This window comes from Azolla caroliniana, unplaced genomic scaffold, assembly GCF_043228905.1.
Source record: "Azolla caroliniana isolate FFs.n. ecotype wild unplaced genomic scaffold, voAzoCaro1.0.p SCAF_12, whole genome shotgun sequence".
NCBI classification, from domain to species: domain Eukaryota; kingdom Viridiplantae; phylum Streptophyta; class Polypodiopsida; order Salviniales; family Salviniaceae; genus Azolla; species Azolla caroliniana.
Window position 1 is genome coordinate 19489158 of NW_028230447.1, and position 11234 is coordinate 19500391.

The 11234-nt window shown below is 38.5% G+C and overlaps 11 non-coding genes across 11 annotated transcripts; all 11 read right to left on the minus strand.

Moving 5' to 3' along the window:
• Positions 1–251: 251 nt before the first annotated feature.
• Positions 252–323, minus strand: TRNAP-AGG (transfer RNA proline (anticodon AGG)). Its single transcript has one exon. It is a non-coding gene; the product is annotated as a tRNA-Pro (tRNA).
• Positions 324–1258: 935 nt separating this feature from the next.
• Positions 1259–1330, minus strand: TRNAP-AGG (transfer RNA proline (anticodon AGG)). Its single transcript has one exon. It is a non-coding gene; the product is annotated as a tRNA-Pro (tRNA).
• A 634-nt stretch (positions 1331–1964) lies between these two features.
• Positions 1965–2036, minus strand: TRNAP-AGG (transfer RNA proline (anticodon AGG)). The gene has a single exon. It is a non-coding gene; the product is annotated as a tRNA-Pro (tRNA).
• A 2577-nt stretch (positions 2037–4613) lies between these two features.
• On the minus strand, positions 4614–4685 carry TRNAP-AGG (transfer RNA proline (anticodon AGG)). Its single transcript has one exon. It is a non-coding gene; the product is annotated as a tRNA-Pro (tRNA).
• Positions 4686–5056: 371 nt separating this feature from the next.
• Positions 5057–5128, minus strand: TRNAP-AGG (transfer RNA proline (anticodon AGG)). Its single transcript has one exon. It is a non-coding gene; the product is annotated as a tRNA-Pro (tRNA).
• Positions 5129–6916: 1788 nt separating this feature from the next.
• TRNAP-UGG (transfer RNA proline (anticodon UGG)) lies at positions 6917–6988 on the minus strand. Its single transcript has one exon. It is a non-coding gene; the product is annotated as a tRNA-Pro (tRNA).
• A 1304-nt stretch (positions 6989–8292) lies between these two features.
• TRNAP-AGG (transfer RNA proline (anticodon AGG)) lies at positions 8293–8364 on the minus strand. The gene has a single exon. It is a non-coding gene; the product is annotated as a tRNA-Pro (tRNA).
• A 150-nt stretch (positions 8365–8514) lies between these two features.
• On the minus strand, positions 8515–8586 carry TRNAP-AGG (transfer RNA proline (anticodon AGG)). Its single transcript has one exon. It is a non-coding gene; the product is annotated as a tRNA-Pro (tRNA).
• A 905-nt stretch (positions 8587–9491) lies between these two features.
• Positions 9492–9563, minus strand: TRNAP-AGG (transfer RNA proline (anticodon AGG)). Its single transcript has one exon. It is a non-coding gene; the product is annotated as a tRNA-Pro (tRNA).
• Positions 9564–9936: 373 nt separating this feature from the next.
• TRNAP-AGG (transfer RNA proline (anticodon AGG)) lies at positions 9937–10008 on the minus strand. Its single transcript has one exon. It is a non-coding gene; the product is annotated as a tRNA-Pro (tRNA).
• An 876-nt stretch (positions 10009–10884) lies between these two features.
• On the minus strand, positions 10885–10956 carry TRNAP-UGG (transfer RNA proline (anticodon UGG)). The gene has a single exon. It is a non-coding gene; the product is annotated as a tRNA-Pro (tRNA).
• Positions 10957–11234: the final 278 nt, after the last annotated feature.

Consider the following 11234-nt stretch of genomic DNA (forward strand, 5'->3'; position numbering starts at 1 on the left):
ATAATACCTATCTTCGAAGATAGTTTTGTTGGGGCATTTTGATAATAGAACTCGGGACCTCTTGCACCCAAAGCGAGAATCATGCCACTAGACCAAATGCCCTTGTGAATTTTAAATAAAAAATCATTCCACTACACCAAATGATCTTTTGAATTTAAAATGAAGTTTTAGGATGAATACTTGTCAAGAGTTTTTGAAATATGGAAACTTAACTAGAAGACCTTTTCTCTCTCCTCGAAGTTAATATTGCGGGGGCATTCCGAGAATTGAACTCGGGACCTCTCGCACCCTAAGCGAGAATCATGCCACTAGACCAAATGCCCTTGTGAGTTTTCAAATTATTTTTTATGAGAACTTAGGTGGAAGAGAAGATATCTCGTTGAAGTTAGTTATAGTGGGGGCATTCCTAGAATTGAATTCGGGACCTCTGTCACCCAAGTGAGAATCATGCCACTAGAAAAAATACTGTTAAACATTATATGAAGAGAACACATCTTCTCGAAGCTAGTCTTGTGGAGCATTCCTAGAATTGAACTCGGCACCCCTACCACCATAATAGAGAATCATGGGACATTATGACAACATAACTAAAAAAACTCTCCTCGAAGCTAGTATAGCGGGTGCATTGCAATAATTGAACTCGGGACCTCTTGCACCGACAGTGAGAATCATGCCATTATACCTGATGCCCTCGTAAATATGAAATGAAGTAAAGGTTATTATGACATTATGAAGAAATTGCACATTATGCTACTAGACCAAATGTCCTCATGAATTTAAAATGAAGGCACATTATAAAGTACAATGAAGAAAGGCAACTCTTAATTTGGAAGACCTCTACCCGAACTTAGTATTGTGGGGGTATTCCAAGAATTGAACTTAGGACCTCTTGCACCTTAAGTGAGAATCATGCTACTAGACATAATACATGTGTGATTTTTCTTAGTTATAATACCTTAGGATGAAGATAAGACTTATCCTTGAAGATAGTATTGTCAGAGCATTGCGAGAGTTGAAGTCAGGACCTCTCCCACCTTAAGGGAGAATCATGCCACTAGACATAATACCCTTGTGAGTTTTCCTAGTTAGAACACCTTAGGACGAAGATAAGACCTATCCTCGAAGATAGTATCGTCGGGGCACCCAAAACACCCTTCTAAATTTAGAAACAAGTTTTCGGATGAATATTGTCAAGAGTTTTCAAAATATAGAAACTTAACTAAAATACATTTTCTCTATCCTCAAAGTTAGTATTGCGGGGGCATTCCGAGAATTGAACTCGGGACCTCTCGCACCCTAAGCGAGAATCATGCCACTAGACCAAATGCCCTTGTGATTTTTCAAAATTATTAGAACTTACATGGAAGAGAAGATATCTCGTTGAAGTTAGTATAGTGGGGGCATTCCTAGAATTGAATTCGTAACCTCTATCACCCTAAGAGAGAACGATGCCACTAGACCAAATACCCCTAAACATTATAGGAAGAGAACATATCTTCTCGAAGCTAGCCTTGTGGGGCATTCCTAGAATTGAACTCGGGACCCCTACAACCATAATCCAGAAGCATTCCACATTACGACAACATAACTAAAATACCTCTCAGCGAAGCTAGTATTGTGGGGGCATTGCAATAATTAAACTTGGGACCTCTCGCACCGAGAGTGAGAATCATGCCGTTATACCTAATGCCCACGTGAATTTAAAATGAAGTAAAGGCTTATTATGACATTGTGAAGTAATGGCACATTATACCACTAGACCGAATACCCTTGTGAATTTTAAATCAAGAATTATGCCACTACACAAAACGCCCTTCTACATTTAAAAAGAAGTTTTGGGGCGACTACACCAAATGTGCTTCTGAATTTAAAAAGAAATTTTAGGATGAATACTTGTCAAGAGTTGTCAAAATATACCAACTTAAATAGAAGACCTTTTTTCTCTCCTCCAAGTAATTATTGTGGGGGCATTCCGAGAATTGAACTCGGGACCTCTCGCACCCTAAGCGAGAATCATGCCACTAGACCAAATGCCCATGTGAGTGTGCAAAATTATGAGAATTTAGGAGGAAGAGTAGATATCTCATTAAAGTTAGTATAGTGGGGACATTCCTAGAATTGAATTCGGGACCTCTATCACCCTAAGCCAGAATCATGCCAATAAACCAAATAGCCTTAAACATTATAGGAAGGGATGACATTTCCTCGAAGATAATCTTGCGGGGCATTCCTAGAATTGAAGTCTGGACCCCTACCATCGTAATTGAGAATCATGTGACAATATGACTACATAACTAAGAAACCTCTTCTCGAAGCTGGTATTGTGAGGGCATTGCAATATTTGAACTCGGGACCCCTCATACCGACAATAGGAATGATGCAATTATACCTAATGCCCTCGTTAATTTAAAATGAAGTAAAGGCTTGTTATGACATCATGAAGTAATGCCACATTATGCCACTAGACCAAATGTCCTCGTGAAATTAAAATAAAAGCACATTATGAAGTACTATGAAGTATGAGAACTCTTACATTGGAAGAGGTCTACCTGAATCTAGTTCTATGGGGGCATTCAAACAATTGAACTCGGGACCTCTCCCACCTTAAGTGGGAATCATGCTACAAGACATAATACCTCTGGGAATTTTCTTAGTTAGAACACCTTAGGACGAAGATAAGACCTATCCTCGAAGATAGTTTTGTCGGGGCATTTTGAGAATGGAACTCGGGACATCTCGCACTCAAAGCGAGAATCATGCCACTAGACCAAATGCCCTTGTGAATTTCAAGTAATTCAAAATCACTCCACTACACCAAACGATCTTTTGAATTTACAAAGAAATTTTAGGATAAATACTTGTCAAGTGTTTTAGAAATATGGAAACTTAACTAGAAGACCTTTTCTCTCTCCTTAAAGTTAGTATTGCGGGTGCATTCCGAGAATTGATCTTGGGACCTCTCGCACCCTAAGCGAGAATCATACCAGTAGACCAAATGCCCTTGAGAGTTTTCAAAATTATGAGAACTTAGGTGGAAGAGAAGATACGTCGTTGAAGTTAGTTATAGTGGGGGCAATCCTAGAATTGAATTCGCAACCTCTATCACCGTAAGCGAGAATCATGCCACTAGACCAAATACCCTTAAACCTTATACAAAGAGAACACATCTTCTTGAAGCTAGCCTTGTGGGGCATTCCTAAAATTGAACTTGGGACCCCTACCGCCATAATCAAGAATTATGCGAGATTATGACAACATAACTAAAAACGCTCTCCTCGACGCTAGTATAGGAGGGGCATTGAAATAATTGAACTCGGGACCTATCGCACCGACAAGGAGAATCATGCCATTATACCTGATGCCCTCGTGAATATAAAATGGAGTAAAGGCTTATTATGAAATTATGAAGTAATTGCACATTATGCCACTAAACCAAATGTCCTCGTGAATTTAAAATAAAGGCACATTACGAAATACAATGAAGAAAGGAAATTCCTACTTTGGAAGACGTCTCTGGGGGAATTCCTAGAATTGAATATGAGACCTCTCGCACCTTAAGTGAGAATCATGCCACTAGATATAATACCCTTGTGAGTTTACTTAGTTAGAACACCTTAGGATGAAGATCAGACCTATCCTCAAAGATAGTTCTGTCGGGCCATTCCAAGAATTGAGCTCGGGACCTCTCGCACCCAAAGCGAGAATCATGCCACTAGACCGAATGCCCTTGTGAATTTTAAATAAAAAATCATTCCACTACACCAAACACAATTCTGAATTTAAAAAGAAGTTTAAGGATGAATTTTTGTCAAGAGTTTTCGAAATATGGAAATTTAACTAGAAGACCTTTTCTCTCTACTCGAAGTTAGTATTGCGGGGGCATTCCGAGAATTGAACTCGGGAACCACTCACCCTAAGCGAGAAGGATGGCACTAGACCAAATGCCCTTGTGAATTTTTAAAATTATGATGACTTAGGTGGAAGATAAGATATCTCGTTGAAGTTAGTATAGTCGGGGCATTCCTAGAATTGAATTCGGGACCTCTATCACCCTAAGAGAGAATCATGCCACTAGACCAAATACCTTTAAACATTATAGGAAGAGAACACATCTTCTCGAAGCTAGTTTTTCGGGGCATTCCTAGAATTGAACTTGGGACCTCTCGCACCGACAGTGAGAATCATGCATTTATACCTAATGCCCTTGTGAATTTTAAATGAAATAAAGGCTTATTATGATTTAATGAAGTAATGGTACAGAGGCCACTAGACCAAATGTCCTCGTGAATTTAAAATAAAAGCACATTATGAAGTATGGAAACTGTTAAATTTGAAGACATAATATGAAGCTAGTTCTATGGGGGCATTCGAACAATTGAACTCGGGACGTCTCCCACCTTAAGTGAGAATCATGCTACAAGATGTAATACCTTTGTGAGTTTTCTTAGTTAGAACACCTTAGGACGAAGGTAAGACCTATCCTCGAGGATAGTTTTGTCGGGGGCATTCCAAATTTAAAAAGAAGTTTTAGGATGAATACTTGTCTTCAGAGTTTTCGAAATATAGAAACTTAACTAGAAGACCTTTTCTCTCTCCTTGAAGTTAATATTGCGGGGGCATTCCGAGAATTGAACTCGGGACCTCTCGCACCCTAAGTGAGAATCATGCCACTAGACCAAATGCCCTTGTGAATTTTAAATAAAAAATCATTCCACTACACCAAACGCCCTTCTGAATTTAAAAAGAAGTTTTAGGATGAATACTCGTCTTGAGAGTTTTCAAAATATGGAAACTTAACTAGAAGACCTTTTCTCTCTCCTCGAAGTTAGTATTGCGGGGGGCATTTCGAGAAACTTGGGACTTCTCGCACCCTAAGCGAGAATCATGCCACTAGACCAAATGCCCTTGGGAATTTTAAATAAAAAATCATTCCACTACACCAAACGCCCGTCTGAATTTAAAAAGAAGTTTTCGGATAAATATTTGTCTTGAGAGTTTCCGAAATATGGAAACTTAACTAGAAGACCTTTTCTCTCTCCTCAAAGTTAGTATTGCAGGGGCATTCCGAGAATTGAACTCAGGACCTCTCGCACCCTAAGCGAGAATCATGCCACTAGACCAAATGCCCTTGTGAGTTTTTCAAAATGATGAGAACTTATGTGGAAGAGAAGATATGTCGTTGAAGTTAGTATAGTGGGGGCATTCCTAGAATTGAATTCGGGACCTCTATCACCCAAGTGAGAATCATGCCACTAGATCAAATACGTTTAAACATTATAGGAAGATAATATCTTCTTGAAGCTAGCCTTGTGGGGTATTCATAGAATTGAACTTGGGACCCCTGCCACCACAATCGAGAATCATGCGACATTATGAAAACATAACTAAAAAACCTCTCCTCGAAGATAGTATAGTGGGGGCATTGCAATAATTGAACTAGTAACCTCTCACACCGAGAGTGAGAATCATGCCATTCAAGGTTGTTAGGTACGTTAGGTACGGTACGGATACCATATGTATTTAACATATTAATACCCGTATAGTACCTCCCAATTTTAAAATACGTTAAATACGTTTTCTTAATATGTTAAATACTAATAAAATAGGTATTTTACTTATAGTATGTTAAATACTTCTAGAATTTGAAAAATATTGACCTTTCTAAAAAATATCTATAATACTGTAAAAAACATCTATGCTTACACAATTTTGTGATGTACAATATACATCTATATCTTGAAATGCATATAAGAAATTTGAACATTTCACATCCTAAAATATTTGTAGTAATATGGATGTCGACATTCCCTTATTCTATAAATCAGTGTAAGTGTGTATCACGATGTTATACGTCAAATTGTAATTATTTACAATTATGCCTTCATAGATTGAGGAATCGTCCACGATTATCAAACTCATGATAGGTTTCTCTTTGCTTCGTTTTCTTTTTCTTCTTCTTCTATCTTCTGCGATTATCCCACTCAAGACAGGTTTATGTCTTCTTTTATCTCTTCTCCTTCTCCTTCTTCATCTTCTTCATTGTCGTCTCTTCTATTCTTTTTTCTTCCTTCCTTTCTCTTATTTTTCCCTAAAATCTTTTTTTTTCTTTTGCTTTTTGTTAGGGTTTTACTTACATTTTCATTATAAATACGTATTATACCTGTTTTTTTATAAATACCGTATTGGACAACATTGAGGTATAGTACGTAATATACAAATGATGAGGTACTATAGGTATTTAAACGTTAAATACGGGTACGTAAACAACCATGATGACATTATACCTGATGCCCTCGTGAATATAAAATGAAGTAAAGGCTTATTATGAAACTCTGAAGTAATTGCACATTATGCAACTAGACCAAATGTCCTCGTGAATTTAAAATAAAGGATCATTATGAAGTACAATGAAGAAAGGAAACTCATAATTTGGAAGAGCTCTTAGTGGGGCATTCCTAGAATTGAATACGTGACCTCTCACACTGACAATGATAATCTTGCAATTATACCTAATGCCCTTGTGAATTTAAAATAAAGTAAAGCCTTATTATCACATTATGAAGTAATCGTACATTATGGCACTAGACCAAATGTCCTTCTGAATTTAAAATAACAGCACATTATGAAGTATGGAAACTCTTAAATAGAAAGACATCTACTTGAAGCTAGTTCTGTGGGTGCATTCCAACAATTGAACTCGGGACCTCTCCTACCTTAAGTGAGAATCATGCCACGAGACGTAATACCCTTGTGAGTTTTCTTAGTTAGAACAACTGGGTGCATTCCAACAATTGAACTCGGGACCTCTCCTACCTTAAGTGAGAATCATGCCACGAGACGTAATACCCTTGTGAGTTTTCTTAGTTAGAACAACTGAGGGTGAATATAAGAGCTATCCTCAAAGATAATTTTTGTCGGGGCATTCCGAGAATTGAACTCGGGACCTCTCGCACCCAAAGCGAGAATCATGCCACTAGACCAAATGCCCTTGTGACTTTTAAATAAAAAACATTCCACTACACCAAACACCTTTCTGAATTTCAAAAGAAGTTTTAGGATAAATACTTGTCTTCAGAGTTTTCGAAATATGGAAACTTAACTAGAAGACCTTTTCTCTCTCCTTGAAGTTAATATTGTGGGGGTATTCCGAGAATTGAACTCAGGACCTCTCGCACCCTAAGCGAGAATCATGCCACTAGACCAAATGACCTTGTGAATTTTAAATAAAAAACCATTCCACTACACCAAACGCCCTTCTGAATTTAAAATGAAGTTTTACGATGAATACTTGTCTTGAGAGTTTTCGAAATATGGGAACTTAACTAGAAGACCTTTCTCTCTCCTTGAAGTTAGTATTGCGGGGGCATTTCGAGAATTCAACTCAGGATCTCTCGCACCCTAAGCGAGAATCATGCCACTAGACCAAATGCCCTTGTGAGTTTTCAAAATTATGAGAACTTAGGTGGAAGATAAGATATCTCATTGAACTTAGTATAGTGCGGGCATTCCTAGAATTGAATTCAAAGCGAAAATCATGCCACTAAACCAAATACCCCTAAACATTATAGGAAGGGAACACATCTTCTCGAAGCTAGCCTTGTGGGGCATTCCAAGACTTGAACTTGGGACCCCTACCACCATAATCGAGAATCAAGCGACATTATTGCAACATAACTAAAAAACCTCTCCTCGAAGCGAGTATAGTGGGCGCATTGTAATAATTGAGCTCGGCACCTCTCGCACCGAGAGTATGAATCATGGCATTATACCTGATGCCCTCGTGAATATAAAATGATGTAAACTGTTATTATGAAATTATGAAGTAATTGCACATTATGCCACGAGATCAAATGTCGTCGTGAATTTAAAATAAAGGCACATTCTGAAGTAAAATGAAGAAAGGAAACTCTTAAATTGGAAGACATCTGTGGGGGCATTCCTAGAATTGAACACGGAACCTCTTGCACCTTATGTGAGAATCATGCCGCGAGACGTAAAACGCTTGTGAGTTTTCTTAGTTATAACACCTTAGGACGAAGATAAGACCTATGCTCGAAGATAGTTTTGTCGGGGCATTCCGAGAAATGAACTCGGGACCTCTCGCACCCAAAGTGAGAATCATGCCAATAGACCACATGCCCGTTTGACTTTTAAATAAAAAATCATTCTACTACACCAAATACCTTTTTGAATTTAAAAAGAAGGTTTAGGATGAATACTTGTCTTCAGAGTTTTTGAAATATGGAAACTTAACTAGAAGACCTTTTCTCTCTCCTTGAACTTAATATTGCGGGGGCATTCCGAGAATTGAACTCAGAACCTCTCGCACCCTAAGCGAGAATCATGCCACTAGACCAAATGCCCTTATGAATTTTAGAAAAAAAATCATTCCACTACACCAAACGCCGTTCTGAATTTAAAATGAAGTTTTAGGATGAATGCTTATCTTGAGAGTTTTCGAAATATGGGAACTTAACTAGAAGACCTTTCTCTCTCCTCGAAGTTAGTATTGCGGGGGCATTCCGAGAATTGAACTCGGGACCTCTCGCACCCTAAGCGAGAATCATGCCACTAGACCAAATGCCCTTGTGAGTTTTCAAAATTATGAGAACTTAGGTGGAAGAGAAGATATCTCATTGAAGTTAGTATAGTGGGGGCATTCCTAGAATTGAATTCAGGACCTCTATCACCCTAAGCGAGAATCATGCCACTAGACCATATACCCCTAAACATAATAGGAAGGGAACACATCTTCTCGAAGCTAACCTTGTGGGGCATTCCAACACTTGAACTTGGCACTCCTACCACCATAATCGAGAATCAAGCAACATTATGGCAACATAACTAAATAACCTCTCCTCGAAGATAGTATAGTGGGCGCATTGTAATAATTGAGCTCGGCACATCTCGCACCGAGAGTATGAATCATGGCATTATACATGATGCCCTCGTGAATATAAAATGATGTAAACTGTTATTAAGAAATTATGAAGTAATTGCACATTATGCCACTAGATCAAATGTCGTCGTGAATTTAAAATAAAGGCACATTCTGAAGTACAATGAAGAAAGGCAACTCTTAAATTGGAAGACATCTGTGGGGGCATTCCTAGAATTGAACACAGGACCTCTTGCACCCTATGTGAGAATCATGCCACGAGACGTAAAACCCTTCTGAGTTTTCTTAGTTATAACACCTTAGGACGAAGATAAGACCTAAACTATCCTCGAAGATAGGACCTAAACTATCCTCGAAGATAGTTTTGTCGGGGCATTCCGAGAATTGAACTCGGGACCTCTCGCACCCTAAGCGAGAATCATGCCAGTAGACCACATGCCCGTTTGACTTTTAAATAAAAAATCATTCTACTACACCAAACAGCTTTCTGAATTGAAAAAGAAGTTTTAGGATGAATACTTGTGTTTAGAGTTTTCGAAATATGGAAACTTAACTAGAAGACCTTTTCTCTCTCCTTGAACTTAATATTGCGGGGGCATTCCGAGAATTGAACTCAGGACCTCTCGCACCCTAAGCGAGAATCATGCCACTAGACCAAATGCCCTTATAAATTTTAAATTAAAAATCACTACACTACACCAAACGCCCTTCTGAATTTAAAATGAAGTTTTAGGATGAATGCTTGTCTTTAGAGTTTTCGAAATATGGAAACTTAACTAGAAGACCTTTTCTCTCTCCTTGAACTTAATATTGCGGGGGCATTCCGAGAATTGAACTCAGGACCTCTCGCACCCTAAGTGAGAATCATGCCACTAGACCAAATGCCCTTATGAATTTTAAATAAAAAATATTCCACTACACCAAACGCCCTTCTGAATTTAAAATGAAGTTTTAGGATGAATGCTTGTCTTTAGAGTTTTCGAAATATGGAAACTTAACTATAAGACCTTTTCTCTCTCCTTGAACTTAATATTGCGGGGGCATTCCGAGAATTGAACTCAGGACCTCTCGCACCCTAAGCGAGAATCATGCCACTAGACCAAATGCCCTTATGAATTTTAAATAAAAAATCATTCCACTACACCAAACGCCCTTCTGAATTTAAAATGAAGTTTTCGGATAAATATTTGTCTTGAGAGTTTCCGAAATATGGAAACTTAACTAGAAGACCTTTTCTCTCTCCTCAAAGTTAGTAATGCGGGGGCATTGTGAGAATTGAACTCGACACCTCTCGCACCCTAAGTGAGAATCATGTCACTAGACCAAATGCCCTTGTGAGTTTTCAAAATTATGAGAACTTAGGTGGAAAAGAAGATATCTCGTTGAAGTTAGTATAGTGGGGGCATTCCTAGAATTGAATTCAGGACCTCTATCATCCTAAGCGAGAATCATGCCACTAGACCAAATACCTCTAAACGTTATAGGCAGGGAACACATCTTCTAGAAGCTAGCCTTGTGGGGCATTCCAACACTTGAACTTGGGACCCTTACCACCATAATCGAGAATCACGCGACATTATGGGAACATAACTAAAAAACCTCTCCTCGAAGATAGTATAGTGGGCGCATTGTAATAATTGAGCTCGGGACCTCTCGCACCGAGAGTGAGAATCATGGTATTATACCTGATGCCCTCGTGAATATAAAATGATGTAAACTATTATTATGAAATTATGAAGTATTTGCACATTATGCCACTAGATCAAATGTCGTCGTGAATTTAAAATAAAGGCACATTCTGAAGTACAATGAAGAAAGGCAACTCTTAAATTGGAAGATATCTGTGGGGGCATTCCTAGAATTGAACAGAGGACCTCTTGCACCTTAAGTGAGAATCATGCCACGAGACGTAAAACCCTTGTGAGTTTTCTTAGTTATAACACTATAGGACGAAGATAAGACCTATCCTCGAAGGTAGTTTTGTCGGGGCATTCCGAGAATTGAACTCGGGACCTCTCGCACCCAAAGCGAGAATCATGCCACTAGACCAAATGCCCTTGTGACTTTCAAAAAAAAAATCATTCCACTACACCAAACACCTTTCGGAATTTAAAAATAAGTCTTAGGATGAATCCTTGTCTTCAGAGTTTTCGAAATATTGAAACTTAACTAGAAGACCTTTTCTCTCTGCTTGAATTTTGGGACCTCTTGCACCCAATGCGTGAAACATGCCACTAGACCTATAGCCCCGATGAGTTTAAAATGCAGTAAAAGCACATTAGGACATTTTGAAGTAATGGCACATTATGCCACTAGATCAAATGCCCTCGTGAAT